The following is a 12,338-nucleotide window of genomic DNA, read 5'->3' on the forward strand; positions in this document are numbered from 1 at the left end:
AGAGGTACAGATCACAAGAGGAGGAGAAGGCTTAGGGTTGGGGTGAAGGAAATGTGATTTTGGGGTCAATTTTGAACATGTTGAATTTGAAGTCCCTCACTGGATATCCGAGATATATTTAGGGGGAAAAATAGATTAGGAACTCAGAAGAGAGACTGGTATTAAAGACGTAGCTTTGGAAGTTGGCAACCTATAGCTGATACCATGGAAGTGGGTCCAGTACTGGAGGATGGAGGGAAGAGTGAAAAGAGTAGAGGAAAAAGACCAGAATCTTGGGGAACAGTAAGACTTAAGGAAAGAAGATTAAATGGCCTGGGAGGTAGAAAGAGGGACTAAAGCAAGTGATTTCATGGGAGCCAAAGAAGAAAAGTTTCAAGAAAAGATAAATAAAACAGCACTGAATATTACAGAGAGTTCAAGTAATAAGGGGCCTGGAGAACGTTAATGGAATTTAGCAACAAAGTGGTCACGGGGGACCTCAGTGAGAGAGATTTCCCTAGATCAGGGAAGGGGGTGGAACAGGAAATTGGTTGAGGAGAGAAGGAATGGGGACATTGGGAAGCTGGGTAAAAGCTAATGAGGGCTACAACTTAGTGACATTGGCAAAACTAAGCTGATGGTGGAGGACCTGTGAATCAGGGGCTTGCTGGGGTGAGGGTGGCCCTTCTCTGGAGGTCCAGGAGCTAGAACTGAAGAGGACAAAGATGTGTCAGTGCTGAGCCACCAGAGGAACAGACAGAATGGTCTGGCCAACGTTGGCTGGCTCAGAGCCCACACTGTGCTGCTGTCCAGAGAATTCAGGCTGTTTCCTGATTCAACTCCAACACTGTCGAAGGAGGGAAATATGCACTTGGCCTCTTTCTCTGTTCACTTCACTATCCTGCTCGCATCAAACCCTTCCAAAAAAGGAGAGCTTGCTTAGCCAATCCCACTTAAAATACTCAAAGGAGAAAGAAGGATGTGAGCTCATTTAGGGAGGAGGATGCACATTAGATTCTACTCTGGGGCACATTTTTATTAGTTTATGCCACTGGGTCAAAAGATTTTTTAAAAATTTCTTGTTCTCTCATTTCTAGAGGGCTTGGAAAAACTTGAGTACGTATATATACAAAAAAAAGAAGAAGCCCAAAGAGAGGATGAAGATTCTGGAGAGAAGCAAGCTCTGAGGAGGTGAGAGCTGTCAGACACAGAGCAGTGGTGAACTTGGGGGAGAGAGTGCTTTCCACTGAGGGGAGAGCAGGGAGGAGAGGCTCAGATGTGCAAAGTCAGGAATTTGACTCCCTGTTCACGGGCCTCTATTTTTCCAGGTTGAGGAGACTCATCTTGGCCCTGGGTTGTGTTCATGGCTCAGCAGAGGCCTGCCTAGACCTGATGGGTAAATTGGAAAAATAGGCTCTGGAACAGTACTTATATGAGTCAGGTTCCAGGAGAGCTTCTTCTTTTGCTAAAATGATGAAAAAGCTGCTTTTAGTTGCTCTGGGTGGGTGTAGGGTGGGGAGTGGTGAAGGTAGAAATGGGAGAAGAGAAGAGGCATTAACTTCCAGCTCCTCTGTTTTTCTTGAGACATGGAGGCACCAGCTGGCACCAGGTAACAGTGTTAATTGGAACCTGGCCCTACCTGGCACCTGGAGGACCCCGGCACTTTGGTTCCTTGTACTGCAGTGAGGCCTTGGGACCAAAGGGATTCATGGAAATCATGGAGGTGCTCAGAGGATGTCTAGTTGGAGATGCTTATTGGCCTTCAAGTTCTCCGTCTCTCTCATTTTGGTGTCGACACTCCATGGGGATGTCCAGAAAATCGTGGGGCTGAGCTCCTCAGGGAGCAGATGCAAGCAAATGACCTCTGTTAATTCAGGTTATATTTTCATGAAGAAAGAGGCTAGGTCATCTGTAGGGAGAAATGGGGTGTGGGTCTTCAGGCGAGGAGTGAAAGATAATAGGGAAAAGGAGCCAGCCCTGTCTTGGGATAATGAAAGATTGCTGAGAAGTGTGGAAGGACTGGCTGGGGATAGTGATGGTGAGTTTGTAGTGGTATCATTTATCTGATTTTCTTCAGTGTTTAGTAGCTTGAACACGAGAATAAAAAGCAGACAGCTAGCTTAATCCAGGGTTGAAATAATTTCCAAAAAGAAGGTAGACGGACAAGTTTACTACAGGACTCCAAAGGATTCTCAGAAAGAGGTGGTTGGAGGACAGTATCTAGAATTCCTATGGGCTGAACAGGAGAACACAGATGGTTGTAGAAGCAGAAAAACCATGGTTTGTAAAAGGTTACTGTGGCTGGTGTGGCCTGGGGGAAATCTTTGTTACACTTCTAGTAAGGCAGCCTACAATCGCATTAGCATTTTTGGCAACCACATCACACTGTTGGCTTGTACTGAGCTTACAGTCAACCAAAATCCCTAAATCTTTCACACGTGCTGCTCTTAAGCCATGTTTCCGCCATCTTGTTCTTGTGAAATTAATGACTGCTTTGGACCGAAAAGTAGAGCTTTACATTTATGGCTATTAAATTTCATCTTGTTAGATTTAGGCCATTGTGCCAGTTTTCAGAGAATATTTTACATGTTCGTTCTGGTTTTCACACACTTTTCCCATAACTTGCAATAAGACAGAACTCAGAGGAATTCCTTATGCACAATGAAAAGTGACAGATTTACCCTTCTGTCCTGTTTTTTAGTGCACATCTTCATTTTGTCCAAAAGGGACTTGGTTATATTTCTTCCTAACACCATGACTTGCCAAGTTGCATTGGTTAGGATGTTTTTGCCTGCAAGGGTGGAACTCTCCATCAACCTGGAATAAACAATAAGGACATTTATTAGCGCACAGAGGTAGGGAGGGCCCCGGGCATGGCACAGCCAGGGCTGTGACTCTGTTTTGCTGTTTGTCATTTGCTCTGCCTTCTCCCATGTGTTGCCATCAGGCCAGCTTCCTTTGTGGTTGTAAGATGGTTGCCAAAAGCAGTGGGGATAACACACTTTCTTGTTTGTGTCCAGAAGGAAGCTGGGAATGGGAGAAAGTGTGAATAGATGACTATATTCTTTCAGTTTGACTAGGACAACCTCTTAGATCACTTTTAGAGTGACCAACAATCCTGATTTGCTTGGGGGTGAGAGGTGTCCTGGGATGTGGGACTTTCAGTGCTAAACAGGAAAGTCATGGGTAAACAGGGAGGGTTGGTCAGCCTAGCATGCACATCCAGACTGGTAACTGTTACCAGGATAAAATCTGATCCTGATTGGCTTAAGTCAAGGTTCCTGGAAAAGGAACGGGTACTCATGATTTGTTTGGACACATGTTTCTGAATTGTGGCTTTGGCCTACCTGTATCAGATTTTCCCCTGAGGGACGATTTCTGGGTGCCTAGACCTACTGATTCAGAATCTCTGTGCATAGAAACGGGAAGTTATTTTTTAACAGGCACTGTAGGTGGTAGTCCTACACACGGGTGCTTGGAGAAACACTGGTTTAGACCCAGCCCCAAATGGCATGGCTGCACACAATGGAGCAGGCTGGGGAGGATGATGGGGAATTAGACACCACACACACCGTCTCTAGTTTCCTGTCAAGTAAAGAAGGGGAAGGAAGATGACTTGGGATTGCTCGTTCTTTGAGAAACCATTCTGATTCCGGGTCATGCCCAACGGCATTAGTAAGACTTCTCTTACGAAGTGCTCACAAACCATGCTGAAGAGTCCCGTTTGCTTTTTTCTTGGAATCAGCATTAAACTCTCAAGCGGTTAGCTTGTATAATCTATGATCTTCCTTTTTAAAAAAAAAGATTTTTGAAAGTTAGGGTAGTATTTCCTCATATTCAGTCTTTGAAAAGCAGCATGGACTTGAGGTTAGGAGACTGAGCTCTGGGCGGGCAAATACGTGAAGAATCTGAGTCCATCATTTGCATGTATTGATTTTGCATATATTTCTTAACTTCCTGAAACCCATCCTCTGCAGAATAGAGTAATTATAGAACTTACTTCATAGAGCAGTTGAGAGAATTACATGAGACAATGTTCATAAACTGTTGGCATGGTGCTTGTCTTATTAAGCAGTCAGTAAATGTTGATAACTAATATCCTGCCTCTTTATTCATTCATTGCTTGAGATATTCTGATTGATGAGTAGGGCCAGGGACAGTGCTTACACCAAACAACACAAAAATAAGAAGCAGTCCCTGCTCTCGGGGAACTCACAGTATTGGCATTAAAATATGATGACACTCTAGATGATTTATACACAAGATACCAGGACATGGTGAACACGATGTAATCTACACAGAATTTGAAATATATTATGATGTATACCTGAAAGTTATATAATGTTATAATCCAATGTTATTGCAATAAAATAAATAAATAAGTACTTTTAAAAAAAATTACAAAAGAAAAAATAACAACAACAACAGAAAGATACCAGGACAGGACAAAGGAAGGAATGATCAACATCTTGAAGAACAGTCAGGAGTCTTCTAGATGAACGTGGGAGAAGGAGAGAGAAGGACATTGCAAGGAAAGGATGTCACTTGAGCATTAATAAAGCACAGGACATGAAACAGCAGGGCCCCTTGTGAATGTAAGTAGTCTTGAAGGCTGGAATGCAGGGTTCAGGTCAGGAGCATTGGTGAATGATATTGTAGGAGGCAAGGGCCGACTCAGGGACTTCAAGCAAAGTTTGGACTTTTATTCTAGAGCTGGAATGGGTTTTAAACAGAGGAGTTAGTTGCATGATCACGCTTGTGTTTTGGAAAGATCGATCTGGGGACAGTGGGTGAGGAGTTGGAGGGTGGGGGGGCAGGGAAATTTGTTAAGAGCTTGCAGCATTACTCCTAGTGAGAGTTGATAGAGGCTTAACCCAAGAGAAGGCTATTAAGAATAGAGTGGAAAGGATAGAAATGAAATATAGATACAGATGACAGGACTGGATGATTGATTAGGTGTGAGGTGAGGGAAAAGGAGGCTTTGAGGGGAATCCCCAGGTTTCTGTCCTGGGTGGATGATGATGTCGTTGTCCAGATAAGGACTACAGGGGCAATGCTGGTGGTGGTAGAGTCAAGCTTTGGACCTATTGAATTTTAGTTCCTCAGGAGACGTCAAGGTGAGATGCACAGTCTCTATCTGGAGAGTAAGTTCTGGGCTGGAGAACAGGCTGGGAGTCAGCAGAGAACAGCTTTTAGGTGTTGGAATGTGTGGGTGATAGAAAGCGCCTGGGACGGCGCCGCGGCAGAGAGTGCGTGGAGTAGAAACAACAAGGTTCCACAAAGCTCATTCACAACCATTCAGTGATGTCATCTGCCTGTTCCCCCAGGCTCCGGGCCAGAAGAATTAAACATATTTAAGCTTTTATTTTTCACTCTCCTCTTTCCAGGATTTTTCACTAATCCTCCTAGTCCCTCATTTATTCATCTTCAAGTAACTGAGATTTTCCCTACAGTTTTGTTTTTCAGAGGGTGAAAATGCGATAATGTTCAAATTTTTTAAATTACATTTTGAGAAGCTTGTTTTCTAGTAAGTTTTTCTAGTTGCTTTGGAATTGCTCATAGCTGTTTTCTTATGTCCTTGTCCAAAAGTCAGAAAATTCGAAACAGAAAACGAAAAGTTAAAATAGAATATTATCTCTGATGGAGAAACGGGGAGCATAAAAGTGAGACAGGCAGGAGAAATATATGCAAAAGGAGAAAAATGCTGCAAAGTCTGTGTCCAAAGGACATGTTTAAGAGAGTGAAATGGACGTGTTTACTGCGGCTGCTCTGGTATTTAAAGGAGCTGAAGCGAGATTCTTCAGTCTATTTCCTCAGCAGTTACAGAGGCAGCCTGGGAAAGATCAGGGGGAATAAAATCCCAGGAGTTTTGTGTAAGAAGAAAACGTATAAGAGTCTAGTGAAATAGTCAAAAAGACCTCTGCCAACTGCAAACGAAAAGCCATGGGTCACTGGGGAGAAAAATCCTGTAGCGAGCCAGGAAGTAAAGGACTCCGGATAATGGACGCCACCTAGTGGGAAACGGGAGGGTTTCAAGACAATGAGCGCCAACAGGATTTCAGAACTTGGAGATGGCTTAAAATCATTATGATGAGTTTTATTCAGTCTTTCAATAAGCCTTCACTGAGGACCTGCTATGTACCAGGCACATTAGTAAGCTCTAGATACCATTTAGTAATGATTTGTAGTTGAGTCCACAAACCCAGATGTCCAACAATTCTAACTTTATTTTTCTATAATATGACTAATATCTATATTAAACTTTCATTTCATTTGGTGATGAAAACTTAAATCTCAGTCACTTTTGTGCCCCTATACTCTGTGCCCTGGTTAGGCCTGAGCTCTGGGGTTTGGTGGTGGCAAGGTACTCCCATCTAGCGCTCTGAGTTGCTGTCAATACATAACTTCTGCTGAGGTGGTTTTGTTTCAGTTTGTTCTTTAGACATTGGTCCTCAAGGTCACTGTTGAGTCTGCTCTTGTTTCTATGTACAGCGTTTCTTCAAGTCAGCCTCCTTCTCAGCTATTTCCAATACCTTCTCAGATATTCTGCCACTTCTGTAAGGCTGTCTACTGCCCTTTGGCTTAGACATACAGAACCTCCATTTTTAAGCTAGCGTCTTAATGCTTCCTTGGTTTTATCTAGGAACTGGGTCACAGGTCCCTTTGACCTAAGATTCTCCAGATCTCCCTTAGGCTTCTTTTGCCTCATTTTCTAGAGGCATGAAAGACCGTGTTAAGTTCAAATAACCTTGTGTGGCTAGATTGCAGGCTGCATGTTGAACAGCAAGGATAAATGCAGCTAATGTGGTAAACTGAGGGCAGATAGCAAAAGATTTTGTATGTTGTGCTAAAGACTTTCATATGTGTGCATTGCAATTAGAAGGCTATTTCAGTAGTGTGGGTAAGAGATGAGATGATACTGACTTGGGCATTGGAGAAGAACGGGTTAATTTAAGAAATACTAGGTGGTAGAACTAACTGTACTTGGAAACACCAACCTCTCCTAGCCCAAAGAGCAACTTTGTGCAAATTAGACAAAAGAACTTTCTACAGGAAGAGGCAATCCATAAGTGCATAGCTAGGGGAACAGAGTGTGGTCCAGATTTCATCCCACCCCTTGGCTGGAAGCCTTTGTACCGTGAACAGTCTTACCCAAGCAAATGTGGCGACCCTGAATGTGGAAGCGGAGAGTGGGAGGAATGACTAGGGCAGTGTCTTTAGAAAATGTATCTGGAAATAAACTTCTATTCACTAGTTTCTTGCCCTTGAGTGTGTTAGGGCACTTAAGTGCCCTTTAGTGATAAGCTGCAGTCTGATATGCCATGTGAGTTTCTTACCTCAGTTTTTACTCCATTAGAATTATGAAACAGTCAAGCAAGATAAAAAGCCTTACAAAAACCCTACATTTTGTTGTTCTCAAGAGAAAAATTATCCCATGATGAAAATTTCTGAAAAGGTTTGCTTGGAAAAGTCTAAAAAACTGTCACATCAAATAAAAGCCTAAGGAGAGAAGACAAGTAAATGTACTGTGGCGTCCTGGACCGGATCCTGGAGCAGTGAAAAGACGTTAAGTAAAAACTAAAGAAATCTGGAAAAACTATGGACCTAGTCATAACAGTGTATCAATATTGGTTGATTAATTCTAACAAATGCATCATACTAATGCAAAATCTTAATAATGGGGGAAATTGGGTACAGGATATACTGGTTCTACTTGTACTATCTTCTCAATTTTTCTGTAAATCTAAAACTTATAAAAAATAAAGTCTATCTTTAAAAAAAGGAAGAAACGGAAGATGAAATATATGAAAAACACAAACAAAAAAAATGTTTCCTTTGTTTAGAGTAAGCAGATTGCACCTTGAACATTAAAGAGTTGAATTCACTCCATGGGACAATACGGGACCTACAACCTGGCTGGGGAGATGTGCCGTATACACCACAAATAAGTAGTATGTATTAAATTCCAAATAGTGAAGCACAGTAAACAATCTTAGAATTTTAGGGAACAAGAAATATCTTTGGTGGAAAAGAGGAGCGTTGGTTAGTGGTAGGGGAAGACCTCACAGAAATACTTTCATGTAAAATGTGGGAATCTAACTGGATTTGAAGAGTAGGGCTTGGATTGCTTTAGTTTAATTCCTCAAATATCGAATGAGTATCAACTGTATGCAAAACACTAATATGGACTGATTGCTAACTTTGTTACTTAGATATAATAAGCAGACATTTGAATTAAAAGAACTCCCAACCAAGAATCACTCTGATATCTTGTTCCATCTGGTATTTTTCTGTTAATCTCTCTTTCTTGTTGTATGTATTTGTCCTGAAGATGAGGTGAAGTGTATTATTCAACAGCCTTCTTAAGTGTGAAGATTGATTGAAGGTGTTATATGCAACAGCAAATATTACTTCCTCTGAATACCTTATTTGCACTGTTTGATATAGTTTTCATTTCCTTTGCATAATGAAATGAAATCCCACCTGGAAGTGAGATTTCTGGGTCACGTGATGAGGCATGTGTTTAATTTGATAAAAAGCTGCCAAACTGTTTTCAAAACTGGTGCGCAATTTGGCATTCCTGCCAGAAATCTATGAGAGTTTCAGTTGCTCTACATCTTTGTCAACACTTAACATTGTCAACCAGTCTTACATTAGGTATCCCATTGGGTGTGGAATGGCTCCTCATTGTGGCTTTATTTTGCATTTCCTCAACAAATAATGATGTTGAACATTGCTTCAGGTGCTTATTGACAATGTTATCTTCTTTGGTTGTGTCTGTTCATACTCTGTGCATTTTTATATGGAGTTGGTAGTCTTCTATTATTAAATAATAATATGTTTTTATATATTTTAGATACAGGTCCCTTGTCAGATATGTGCCTTTAAATATTTCTTCACTCTCTGTGACTTGCTTTTCCAAGTTTTTCAGGATTATCTTTTTTTATTACCTTCAAAGAGGTGGCCTTATTCCAAACTGTAACTTGAAATTGGTCTTTTTCACCTTTTCTCTTTTCCTTTTTTTCCCTCGTGTGTGTGTGTGTGTGTGTGTGTGTGTGTGTTTGTGTGAGACAGTTCTATGTCTAGCTGTGTACATGTCTAGGTTCACGTATCCACACCACAGTCAAGGTCAGGGCACTTCCGTCCCCGCCCTCACTCATGCCTATCCCCTGACAGAATGGTATATAAATGGATTCGTACCATATGTAATGTTTTGAGATTGACTTTTTTTCCACTCAGCATAATTCTCTAAAGATTGCTGTATATCAATAATGCATTCCTTTTAAACGCTGAGTAGTATTACATGATATGGATGTACCACAGTTTGTTTAACCATTCACCCATTGAAGGACACCTGAGTTTTTCCAGTTTTTCCTTATTAGGAATAAAGCTGACATAAACATTCATGTACAGATTTTTGTATGAACATAAATTTTCATTTCTCTAGGACAAATGCTAAGAGTGCAATTGCTGGGTCATGAGATAATTGTGTGTTTAATCTTAGAAGAAACCGTTAAACTACTTCCCAGAATGGTTGTACCATTTTCCGTTCCTACCAGCAATGCATGAGCGATCTAGTTTCCCTACATCCTCACCAGCATTTGGTGTTGTCACTATTTTTTATTTTAGCCATTCTGTTACTGTGTAGTGATATCTCATCATAGTTTTAATTTGCATTTCCCTGAGAGCTAATAATCTTGAACATCTTTTAATGTGTTTATTTATTATCTGTATATTCTTTTCAGTGAAATGTCTGTTCATATCATTTTTTCATTTTCTAATTAGATCATCGATTTACTGTTGACTTTTGTAGGGTTTTTTTAATGTATTCTAGATAGCAGTCCTCTGCTGATACGTGGTTGGCAAATGTTTTTTTCCTGTTCTGTAGCTTGTCTTTTCATCTTCTTCGCATAGTCTTTCTGAAAGCAAACATTTTTAATTTTGTTGAAGTCTAATTTTGGATTTTCCCTTTTATGGATTGTGCTTTTGGTGTCAAGTCTAAGAACTCTTTGCCTCCTGCTAGATTCCAAAAATTTTCTATATTTTTTTACAGTTTTATGTTCACATTTAAATCAATGATCCATTTTGAGTTAATTTTTATATAAGCTGTGTGGCTTAGTTTGAGATTTGCTTTTTTATTTTTTTTGCTTATGGATGCCAGTTACTGAAAAGGCTATTCTTTCTCCACTTAATTGCTTTTGTACCTTTGTCAAAGATCAGCTAAGTATATTCGTGTGGATATATTTCTGGGTTCTCCATTGTGTTCCATTGATCTACGTGCCTATCCCTCCACCAATACCACACTGCCTTGATTACTGTAGCTATGTGATGTACCTGAATATTGAATAGAGTGATGTCTCTCACTTTATTCTTCTTTGTCAAAATTGCTTTAGCAATTCTTGGGCCTGTGCCTTTCCATACAAATTTTAGAATAAGCTTGTCTTTGTCTACAGAAAAATGTGCTAGGATCGTAACAGGAATTGCATCAAACCTATAGATCAATCTGAGAAGAAGTGACATGTGTACTATATCGGATCTTCCAATTTATGAACACAGTATGCCATTTATTTAGGTCTGTGATTTGTTTCATCTGCATTTTGTTATTTTCAGCATACAGATCCCGTATATGTTTTAAGTATATACCTAAGAATTTTATTTTCTTTGGAGCAATTATTAACAGCATTGTGTTTTTAATTTTGGTTTTTGCATGTTCATTGTTAGGTATGTAATTGGTTTTTTTGTGTTTATCTTGTATCCTATGACCTTACTAAACTCACTTGTTCTAGACAATCACGTTGTCTGCAATTAGGGATAGTTTAATTTCTTTTTTTCTAATCGATATTTCTTTTGTTTCCTCTTTGTGCCTTCTTTCAGCAGCTAGAACTTCCAGTAATATGTTGAATAGACTGGCAAGATCAGAGGTCTAGCCTTGCTGTAAGCATTCAGTCTTTCACCACTAGGTAAGAGGTGAGCTGTAGATTTTTTGTAGATTCTCTTGATCAAGTTGAGGCAATTCTCCTTTATCTCCAACTAGATGAGAGTTTTTATCACTTTATATTGGATTTTATCAAATGCTTTCTCTGAATCAATTGATGCGACTATATCATGTTTTACTTTTCACTGTTATGATGGAATACCTTTGATTGGTTTTCAAATATAGAACCAGGTTTATTCAAAATAAATGAAATAAATTTTATTTGGTTATAGTATATAATTCTTTTTATACATTGTTGTATTTGGTTTGCTAATATTTTAGTGAGGATGTTTTTCATCTAACTTCATGGTGGTTTTCTTTTTTTATACTGTCTTTGTCTGCTTTTGGTGTCAAGGTAATATTGACCCCATAAATAGGCTGGGAGGTGCTGCCTCTTCTTCTCTTTTCTGGGAGAAATTATAGAAAATTGGTGTTAATTCTTCTTTAAATGTTTGGTAGAACTCTCCAGTGAAAGCATCTGGACCTGGGTATTTCTTTTTTGGGGATCCTTTTAATTATTAATTAAATTAATTTAATGATTAAAGGACAAATTAAACTATTTCATCTTGGTTGAGTTTTGGTAATTTGTGATTTTTGAGGAATTGGTCCTTTTCTTCTGAGTTTTTGCATATGTGAGTGTAAAGTTGTTTGTAGCATTCCCTTCATATGATTTTTAATAGCCTCAGGACCTGTAGTGATAGCCTTGTTTCACTCCTGAGACTGGTGATTTGCGTTTTTCTTTCTATTATTGTCAGTCTTGCTACAGGTTTATCAATTTCATTGAAGTTTTTGAAGAAACAGCTTTTGTTTCATTGATTCTTCTCCACTGGTTTCCTATTACCCATTTCATTGATTTCTGCCCAGATCTTTAACATTTCTATCCTTTTGACTTTGGGTTTATTTTGCTCTCATTTTTGTAGTTTCGTTAGTTAAGAGCTTAGATGATTGATTTGAGACCTTTCCCTGTTTCTAATGTAAACATTTAGTGGAATAAATTTCCCTCTCAGCACTGCTTTAGCTGCATCCACATATTTTGATACATTATGTTTTCATTCAGTTCTCTGTATTTTCAAAATTTCCTTTGAGGTTTTTATTTCAGCAGACAGTCACCCTGTTTAGGTTTAGCATGCAGGTCCTCGCCTACATTTGTGGGCTGTGGTTCCAATGACAGCTCAATTTTCAGGGACTTTGTGGTGTTATTTTATTCTTCTTGGTTGAACTGGGGTTCCCACTGGTCTTTGCTGGTGCTGAGGGGGTGGAAGGGTTTCCCCAGGCTGGACAGCCTGGTGTCTCTTAGTGGGGAAGGAGCATCTCAGGTCTGCAAGACAAAGAGGCTTCCTGGACTGGATAGCCTGTTGTGACAGGGTCCTTCTTGCTGGTGCCC

General features: G+C 39.9%; 1 long non-coding RNA gene across 3 annotated transcripts in view; it reads left to right on the forward strand.

Annotated features, from left to right (window-relative positions):
• The first annotated feature begins 950 nt into the window (after positions 1-950).
• The window catches only part of LOC111768982 (uncharacterized), a 71,250-nt gene continuing 59,862 nt past the window's right edge, over positions 951-12,338 (forward strand). Inside the window, exon 1 of one of the 3 annotated variants that reach the window (XR_011428750.1) lies at positions 951-1,170. This is a non-coding gene — a long non-coding RNA (uncharacterized lncRNA). The remainder of the gene's footprint in view (positions 1,171-12,338) is intronic. The other 2 variants (XR_011428748.1, XR_011428749.1) reach the window with 2 other exon arrangements.

Source organism: Equus caballus, chromosome 19 (assembly GCF_041296265.1).
Source record: "Equus caballus isolate H_3958 breed thoroughbred chromosome 19, TB-T2T, whole genome shotgun sequence".
Lineage (NCBI taxonomy): Eukaryota > Metazoa > Chordata > Mammalia > Perissodactyla > Equidae > Equus > Equus caballus.